We start from the raw sequence: 9,357 nt of genomic DNA on the forward strand, positions 1-9,357 counted from the left end.
CATGTTGCCCACCAGCCTATGGTTGAGGTGAATAATAATAATAGTAATAAGATGGCAATCTAAACGGTGAGGTTGGATCGAGATGAACATCCATAATGGTTTTCTAAACAAAATCTAAATTTACAGAAGATGTTATTACTAGTATGATGGTCTATAGTGACAGTAATCTATCATGTCTTTCTCAGGTGAGGTGAAATCATCAATACAGAGCTGAACTTTATGAAATGTACCGCAAATTTGCCTGCAAGCATCTAGTAATGATCAATAGAAACGGTGTCATGCTGCACGATATTGCTCATCCACATGTTATGCAAAGGACAGTGCAGACTTCCGGGTTAATAAACAATTTATTTGAAATGCATTTCTTCGAGCGGCTATATTGTTTGATGACACTATCGATACAATGCAAAATATATCCTGACGAGGAACAGACATGAACGTGACATCCGGACATCAGAATCAAACCTCGTCCATTCGATTAACATAACAAAGATATGTTCATCCACAAAACATTAGGTGCCATGGACAACGGAGTAAGTCCCTGGGGACCATTAACCCTGATAATATAAAGAAAATCGTAGACCCACAGTGAAATAGCTATTGCATCAACACTATTCATTGAAAAGTCATGCTTTATAATTCATTCTCTTCAGCATGAAACAAGCTTCTCAGAAGTGCTATGTATTGGAGCCCATGACGTATCTGCACAGGGAAAATTGGGAGAATGTCTGGAAAAATTCCTCCAGAAATCCCTTCCATAAAGTTTGGACCCCTCAGGAGTAGTTCCAGTTAAGAGCACACAATCCAAATGTATCTCGAAAAATACTATAGGGGATAAGAAATGACTATACCAAGTATTGTATTGATAGACAGAATAAGTGTGAGGGATAGGGTGTATTGGTAACAACATATCTTTGTTGTTTATCGAATGGACTAGGTTTAATTGGGATGTCCGGATGATAGGTTTATATTCGTTCCTTGTGAGTTTGTAAACAGCTACACAATGTTACAGTTGTAAGTTATTTGAAGATTAGCTTCATCTCGCTGCCTATATATTTTATAAGAGAAAGAAATTAAGTTAACATATACACACACACAGACACAGACACAGACACACACACACACACCCACACCCACACCCACACACACACACAGAGAGAGAGAGAGAGAGAGAGAGAGAGAGAGAGAGAATCAAAAATAAAATGAAAAAAATCAATAATTAAATTTGCTGAGAGAAACGTAATAGAAAAATAAATTAAACCGTTTATGTTTTTCATTTTTTTGCTTCGAACAAACAAAATAAATAATAATAAAGTAAAAAAGAGTTGTTAATAACTTTCTTAACTTCATTATCTTCATTGCATGCATGTCTTACTTATTTACTTTTCAAAAAAAACTTTTTTTTTTTTTACTTTCCGTCATCCTAATTCAAGTAATATAGATTATTGATTACACATTCATTTTTTTTACTTACTTTCGATCAATTTTCAATTTCCTGTTTCACATTATTTTCTCTCTCTCCCTCTCTTCGGAAATGGAAATAAAACTTCGAAGCAGAGACAATAAAAAAAAAAAGTTTGTGAAAATAATAATTAAATTTTCACAGTTTAGTTGATAAAGTTTTAGCCTCTTGTTGTAATGGAAATATTAAATTACACCTATGTACGTACGTATAGTGTCTATATGGATGAATATATGTATCTATACACACATATACAGTTACGTAACATATTTTTTTTCTATTCGGTAATGAAGATTGAGTGGTGGACAGACGTTTTGATGTTGTTGATATTATTATTGTTGTTGTTATTTCTACTTTGTTCATCCGTGAAATGAGCGAGTACGTTTTTTTTTCTATGTTTTAACAACCAAAACTTCAAACGTCACGCTTTATTCAATAATGTCCGTGAGTTGCCAATTCTCGTCATGATGGCTACATAACGTACATTTCTTCCGTTCTTGTTTAATTTGGCAGTAATTACAAAATATATATATATATATATATATATATATATATATATATATATATATATATATATATATATATATATATATATATATATACAGTAAAAGATGTCATTGTTTGCCAACAGCAGACTCATTTATCCAGTTAGTAAAGCATCCACCCAGAAGCTGAACCCAGGATCAGACACGCCCAGATCAAACGTGATATAGCTTGTTTGTTTGCTGGCGGTTTTATGTGTGTTTTCAGTGCCAAAAGGCAGGCAAACCAGACATATGTTATTAGGACAGTAGTGAGCAGACAGTAGTAATTTGATAGAACTTTTGTATAGTTAACCTCAGTGGCGTATACAGGATTTTTATCAACGAGGTGTTCAAGTACCGAAACTGATATCATTTCAGGACAGGCGCAGGTTAACATTGTAACTATGCGTTTTCCCATAACATCTTGTTTAAGGGGCTTAAGGCCCTGATCTCGATTTACGTACGCCACTGACTGGCTCTAGTGTGAAATAGAATTTACTTTTCTAATGGTATTTTTGTGGGAAACGATATTATGTAAAATGCTTTTAAAACATTAAAAAACTGTAATTTTGAAGAATAAACACACCTTTCTATAATAGCTATTTCACCAATATAATAGCTGTTTCACACCAATATAATAGCTGTTTCTAACTTTGATATGCATTAGCACTACCTATAGAACAATTCTATAAAATATTTTAAGCGTATAGATTGCTGTCGTAGCAGTCGTTTTTTCTCTGAGTCCTCTATGGTTGATGCTGTATGGAATGTTAACTTTTTTACTGCAATTTAAATGTGTAATTCGATTTACGTCGACATGGAAATATATTTTACTAAAATTAAAATAAACCATTGGCAACCGTGTTGCTTTTGACTATACTACTCACATCTCGAGTTGACATTTGGCGTGAACCAATCAGCTAGTAAGATGCTGTTGCCAAACCTTCGTTCAGATAGTTGCTTTTAGCAGTCGAAAATTGCTACAAGATGACAAAGTTTTTATTTCACTCAGAACATACGAGGGCGGGTTGAAAAGTTCTCGGTCTGACCCAGAGATGGCACTCCAGTCAGCAAAATTTTATTGTTCTTGCCTGGGGGCGCTTTACAGTTGTTCGTATAGCAAGTGTCAACTTGTTCTCTTAAGTTGTTTGTGTGCAGGCATTTTTGCAGTTAGACGTCTTGCGTGTTAGTTGTGAAAATGAATAAACTTGCATATCGTGCGTTAATCAAATTTTTCATTTTGGATGGATTAACCGCTACGGAAATTCATCCGAAGTTGGCAAAAGTTTATGGGAACTCTGCTCCTTCCATGTCAACCGTTACAAAGTGGGCAGCTGAATTCAAACGTGGTTGCACATCCCTCGAAGATGACCCACGTGAAGGAAGGCCGAAAAACCGCAACCACACCGGAAACAATCGAAAAAGTGCATTATATCGTATTGGACGACAGGAGAGTGAAAATGAAGGAGATAGCTGAGAGTGTGGGGATATCGGAGGAACGGGTGCGAAACATCTTGCACAAAGAACTAGGGTTGCGAAAGCTCTGTGCAAGATGGGTGCCTCATTTCCTGACTGCCACCAAAAGCAAATGCGAAAACGATTTTCGCAGCAATCTTTGGACCGATTCAAAAGGAATCCGACCGATTTTGTGCGGCGATTTGTGACAATAGATGATACATGGGTTTACCACTTTACGCCAGAAATAAAAAAAGCAGTCCAAGCAGTGGGTGGAAGCCGGTGGTGCAGTACCGAAGAAAGCGAAGACTTTCGTATCGGCCGGAAAGGTCATAGCCAGTGTGTTTTGGGATGCGAAAGGGATCCTGTTAATTGATTACCTTGCAAAAGGGAGAACAATTTCAGGCAAATATTACTCCAGCTTTCTTGACCAGCTGGATTCCAGAATTCGCGAGAAGAGGCCTGGCTTGAAGAAGAGGAAGAAAATCATCTTTTACCAGGACAACGCACCTGTGCACAAGGGTGTGTTGGCGATGGAAAAACTGCAGGATTTGGGGGTGCGATTTGCTCGGCCATCCCACATATTCTCCTGATTTGGCACCATCGGACTTCTATCTGTTCCCAAACTTGAAGAAATTTCTTTCTGGGAAGCACCTCACATCGAATGAAGAAGTTGAGAGGGTCGTGGATGACTATTTTCACAACCTTCCAGGCTCTCACTTCCTTGAAGGAATGTTGGAGAAACGCTGGACCAAGTGTATTGGAGTTAAGGGAGATTATGACGAAAAATAAAATTATATTTGAACTGAAATTCGCAGTATTTCATTGTCAGGTCGAGAACTTTTCACCCCGCCCTCGTATCTAATGAATCGGACCCCCACATAACAACATTTGGTAACATTACTTGAAGTTGATTGGTCAACGTGAGAGAAGCACTTACGTACCAACAGTAATTAGGACCATAATCATATATAAGTAATGTGATAAAATAATTATATTGAAATATTTAAACATATTGGTACTGGCAGAACATTATAGTTTACTTGTATTTTAAACTAGAAGAATAGGTCTTATTAACACGTTATTTTTACATTCGAGCGACGAAAGAAGAGAAGAAAAAAGAATCGAATTCGAGATTATAACGTATTTGCTCCTTTCGTGGCTCACACATACCGAAAAAAAAGTAATTTTCCGACATCTGTGTGTCTATTCGTCTGTTCGTTCTGATGTACACTCATGTCCAAAATTATTGTCTCATGTCTATAAATATGTTGTTGTAGGAATATAATTTGATAACGAATTCGCCCCGGTATTTCTTATAATGTTAGTATGTGTATAATCGGTAAAGACATTCATGTGGCAAATTTCATGTCAAAAGAGCAGTAAATAAGAACAATAAAACGAAAATTAAACTTTCTTGTCCATTTAGCAATATTTTGTTTTACTCATTCTAATTTTCGTATTTATAATTCTTTTCCTATGAAATTTACCACAAATATACATTTCCCGATTATACTCATAGTATCAGTATTAAAAGTACCTTGCAAAATCATTATCAAATTATACTCTTACAAGAAGACAGATATAGATATGTGACAATCATTTTGGACATGAGTGTACAAAAGCATTGTATAAAGTCCTCTATAGGACTACAGAAAGTTGTGTGACTACAGAGAGGGTCAACCACAGGCACGTAGCCAGGATTTCGTGAAGGGGGGGGGGGTCCGTCACATGAAATTCTGTGGTCATCACACCAGGGGCTCGATCATTCTAAACTATTTTACTGGCAACATATATTGGTTCGTTTAGCCAGGATTTCGTAACGAGGGGGGGGGGGTGACATGAAATTCTGAAGGCCCAGGGGCTCGATCAATTAAACTACATTACTATCAACATGTATTGTTTTGTTATTACAATAAAATGAGGATATGTTGGTAAATATTTTAATAACAAACTATTCAGAAATCTCGAGTAAAATAAAAAATGTATTGAAAAAGATTTTACAATATTTACGTCCTTCCTCTGTTCATTCAAATGTAACATTTTTCCTTTCATTATGACCTCAACTATTACAAAAAGTACATATTCACTATTATAAAAAGTACATATCAATAATGTCTTGAAAATTATTTTACAATATCTGTGTTTCTTTCTCTGTTGAATCAGATGTTGACAGAACTTTCTTTCCACATAAATTTTTGTTTTTATTATTCCGTCAACTATTGTTTGTTTCAAATGACAGGTTAAAGGAGCAGTAGAAAATTGTTTTTGAAATAACATGTTTGATATTGCAAGGATCCGATGACGAGAATTTATGATAAAAAATGTCCACGCTGTTACTCAACGACACTATGCTTTCGGAAGTTTAAAATCTCCCTGACTAGTAGCAGAAATTCTGAGAATTCCGTAACTTTTCTAGAAATTTCAAATTCCCTGACTCTTCCAGGATATCTCGCTCACCTCACCACCATGTATTGCAAGTAATACAAATATCCTCATAAGAAAGAGTAACCAAAAGCTTCTTGTAGTTTTTAATTTTAACGCTGATCCTTCTTTTTCTCATTTCATTTTGTTTCATCCTTCCTTAATTTTTTCATTTCTCGTCTCGAAGGGGGGTCCGGACCCCCGGACCCCCCCTTTGGCTACGTGTCTCTCAACCAGTACTAATAACAGATCGTTTTATTTTGTTTGACGTAATCAGCGCATTCTTACATTGTTCCATGTTATATCTCCATAATTAAGAAATATTGTAATGTTTTTTTTTTAATGTTATAACGAAGACTGTTTCTACGCCGTTGAATAATTCAATTAAAACTTTTTGTCAGAAAAGAAATGTCTGTTCCCGCCAAAACACTGTAACGATAACTATTTCGTAACACTCATCTTATCAAAGTTGGCCAAAAATATCGTTTGAGGAAACTTTTATTGCTTAGTAGTGAGAGCGTGCGGATTATATAAGAAGATTAGCGTGCAAGTGTTTCGTATTTGCTTTGTCTTACGTACTTCTAAGAGAAATAAATAAATAAGAATCTCTTTCTTTCTCTTTCAATCAACTCCTTTCATAAGAACAATGTGGCAACACCGCGGGAAATGAGTCAATTGTAGCCTCGTGAACTATAGTTATTAAATTTTATAAAACTATATTTATTCCTAAGTACAACTTTAATCTTTCATTTTTTGAAATTACATGTGAGCACACTAGAGTGCTCAACTTGAGATACATTGTATTAATTACTCGGACACAGAAAGTGGTCTAGATTTTATTCATTAGAAAACAAATATAAACAATAAAGTTATATTACTTATGTTTGAAGTATTTTAATGTTAGTATTAACTATAATTTTCTTCTAATATTATATATACTTAAATTTTCTTGCAGGTAAGACGAACTATTGAGATGTACATAGGAAAATGTTACAGCTTTCCGTTAAGGTGAGTTGGAATACACCCCTAGGGCAGTTGGGATGAATTTTTATCTGAACATCTTTATACAATGCGTGCTTTATCTTTGTGCAATCACGCAGTGGCGTATTTACGATTTTGTTTTGGGGAGGGCTTTGCCTGAAAATGTGAAAATTCTGCAAGATATTTCATATACTTTACTATAGTAAGTAAGATTTCGGGGGGGGGGGGCTTAAGCCCGGAAGCCCCCCCCTGAATACGCCACTGGTCTAACGCGTGCTTTAACTTTGTGCAATCAAAGATTAGTCCGTCCCATTAATCTAGTGGTTAATGTACTGTATATCTTTCGTTCAAGTAGTCTGGGATCAATACTCAGAGAGGATTAGGGTTAGCAATACCCAGGGGAGACGAGACAATAAATAAACTTTTCTCGTCTCAATTCTAAAAAAAAAATGTTCTATTGTCTCTTCTCGAAATTTTTCCCGTTTCGTTTTGTAAATGTATGTACAAAATGTATGTCCTGATTTCCTTTTCTTAATTTCATCTAGAAGTTATTAGAAACCTTCTGTGTCACTAGAGGTCCACGAAGGGTGTGATATAACAACATTTAACCCATATTTACTATTGGAATATATTGAGTAATGAATTACGTATCTTTAAACGTTGATAAAAGCCCTTAATTTTGTTCGTACAATCACTTCATCAAATTTATAGTTTTTTGAACTATAAACCATGTAACACTAAAATAGTGCCTGAGATCTAAGATTTAGGTGAAGTAGTGTTAACCACGAAACGTGTGGAAATTCTCATCTCCCACTCGAGAATTGTAGTATTTCTCGACTCTACTTCAATTTAGAAAGGGACTTCTCGATTCATGGACAGCGTCAGTCAGGGTAGTATCAGATTCTACCTTCAGAGCCTTGGATACGGTGGTCTATGTCTCATACAGCCTCGGTGCTCGAAAATGAAGGTAAATAATAATACGTACAACCAAACATTAGCAGAAAACATGGTATTATTACTCTTAAATTCTCAGTTAGTTTATTATTTGACTTATTAGGTACTTACTTTTAATAACTGCACCTATGACCCACAATTTGTCTGGCTTCTATCTTGAAAATGAAATGAAATCTTTGAGTTTTACGTCCCACGGTTATGCCGGTTAGGCTAAAGGGGACGGTGATGATGAATAATGAATGAAATGGTGGAATGAAGAAAGTGGGAGGAAACGGGAGAACCCCGAGAAAACCCACGCACACGATGTTTGTCCACCACAAAGTTCACTTGGCGGGGGCTGGGATCGAACCCGGGACCCCAAGCACCAGAGGTGAACGCTTTACCACTGAGCCATCGTGGCTCCATGGCTTCTATCTTGTCTATACTCCGGGGACAACGGTGACTCAGTGATAGTGTATTCACCTTTGGTGTGTGGGTCCCTGATTCTATTACAGCTCGCGTCAAGTGAGGTTGTGGTGGACAAACAGCATGTGAATTGGTCTTCTAGATTATCTCCCGTTTCCTCCCACTTTCTTCATTCATACTCACCATCACCGTCTCCTTTAGCCTACATGGCATAACCGTGAGTCATATAAATTTTTTAATCTTACAGGGTTGTTCCTCTTTTTGATATCGGAACGTTATTTTCTTCACTTTCATGAGGTTCCAGTATTAGTATTTTCTTAGTTCCAAAAGTATATTAGTTCATTCTGATTGGCTGATTATTTCACTAGTTTTGTAGTTGGTTGTTTGCTCTATCGTAGCCAAAATGCCTTCCTTTTCTTATGTATCTTTTCTGTCTATGATAAGAGAAGCATTTTTCGTTCATGAAGAAACTTAATTTACGGAAAAAAGCCTTCTTTATATATATATATAGTAATGACTTTAGGTAGAGTCAATAATGGACTGAGATTTTATCCCTTCACCAATTTTATTATAAAAATAAGGCCTTTGTGTTTACAAAAGTTCTAATAATAAAGTGTTTCTTTAATGACCAAGGTTTATAGGTTATAACGTTCTGTGCAGGTAACCCCTTAGCTTCATAGCAGCCTCCAGGGTTTAGGATAGGTTTCAATCAGTTGGTTGACTGATGCCGGGTCCCTCGGTGGTCGGGCTTTTATCTGTCTTGTTCGGGTCCTTCCATGAGGTTCGTCTTCTTTCGGCGTTCGTCGGTGTCTTTCGTGTCGGCTTCTCGTCTGCTACGCTGTTTACAATCAATAACACGTGTTGGGTTTGACATGTGCTTTTATCATGATGTGGGGATCCTTACAATATATATATATATATATATATATATATATATATATATATATATATATATATATACTCTATTTATCATATGATTGATCAAGAGACACAAAATCTCAATAATTGGCCGTTGATTGATGTAATCCATCCAGTTGATCCAAACAAATGGATAATGGAAAATCCGATCTACATCTGTTACTATGGGAATAATTATAGATATCATCCTTGCTTGACTGAAACCGTTGTGCGTTGAAATTAGCGGGTCAGTAT

Source organism: Thermobia domestica, chromosome 16 (assembly GCF_964235325.1).
Source record: "Thermobia domestica chromosome 16, izTheDome1.hap1.1, whole genome shotgun sequence".
Lineage (NCBI taxonomy): Eukaryota > Metazoa > Arthropoda > Insecta > Zygentoma > Lepismatidae > Thermobia > Thermobia domestica.